Genomic DNA, 1505 nt, shown 5'->3' on the forward strand with positions numbered 1-1505 from the left:
TTTTTTTTTCTTTTTTAAGAAAATAAAAATTAAGCTTAACAGTTTTTCATTACAGGCTTATGATTATGCTTACTGTAAAGTGCAAATCAAGATCATTTTAAAACTTAAGTAGTATTGAACACTGAACTGTCATCTGGGACATAATAACAAATTTCAGTATCAACCATAATCTAAATCAATTGTTCAGCTTTCAAGTTAGTTCTGTTGTCGGAGTGTACCTAAGCAGTAAGCATATTTAGGTTAAAGCAGTTTCACTTACATTATATGTTGCTCTTATACTGCAGTACATTGAAAAACTTCAGATGCATGTTGAAAAGCATGCTCTTCTGTAAAACTTAAATGTAGGAGCTGTATCTATGATTCAAAGTGAAAATATTTGGCATGTTTCTTAATTCTAGCTTTTTGGCTTAATATCCTGTAAGGGAAATGAGTGTACACTTTAGTTTTTCAAAAAATATCTGGGATAATTTTGAGATGTAATTCTTTAGGAGCTTGGTCATGTCAGTTGCATGGAATTCTCAGGCTTTGATTTAAATCTTTCCTTAAATTGTGACTTCCATTTAGATGTATTACAGTAAGTGAAATTTTTAAAATAAATCTTTGTTTTAAAAACTGGAAAAATTAAATTATATTACATTAAATTATATTTTATATAAATATGTATTTATAAAATCAATAATATTCAGAAATTGAATTTACTCTGTCAATACAGATATTTTTATATACTAATAAAATCATGCTTGGTATCTTTGTGATACCTCCACACAGGTAAATGAAACTCCCTTTGTGCAATTTCTTTTTCCTATATCCTGCTAGGATGGGTCAACAAAGAGATTCTTGAGAGTTGAAAAAGGGAATTAAAGGAACAAAGATTTTGTGCATCATACGGGTTGAATCATGCTGTGGCTTAGAACTAAAACATCTCCCAAACTCTCAGAGGCTCAGAACTGTGGATTTTAGGAGGAGATTCATTCATGCTGGTGTTGTACTCTCCAGTGGCTTAATCTATCAATGAGCAAACAGCTGCAGGTGCTCTTGGATGAGAGGCCTTGGTTGAGAGGAAGGACACAGGAGTCTCGGACTGGAAGACACACCCCTTTTCCAGGTTCCTGTCGTCTTTCTGTTCTCTCTGCTCTCTGGTCGCCGTGGAGGCAGCAGCTGTTCTCTGCTTCCACTATGTCATTGTCGTACTGGAGCCAGGCAGCCCGAGACTGAGTCTACTGAAAACATGAGCAGAGGGAGCTTTTCTTCCTGTCAGTGGCCAGTGTTGGGTGCTGCCTCTCAGTGGCAGGACTCTGACTCACACAACACCTCTCCTCTTTTTTTTTTCCCATAATTTTATTGATAAACAAATAGCAATGAGACAGTTTCAAGTCAAATTGGTAGGACAGTTTCAATAATTAACACATTGCACACATTCTTCCTAGTGGTTAATTGCTGTTCAAGATGTGGACATGATACCCTATTTACAAACACCATTAGAACAAATCACTCTATTCATTAAG

This window comes from Octodon degus, unplaced genomic scaffold (genome assembly GCF_000260255.1).
Source record: "Octodon degus isolate 3935 unplaced genomic scaffold, OctDeg1.0 scaffold00149, whole genome shotgun sequence".
Lineage (NCBI taxonomy): Eukaryota > Metazoa > Chordata > Mammalia > Rodentia > Octodontidae > Octodon > Octodon degus.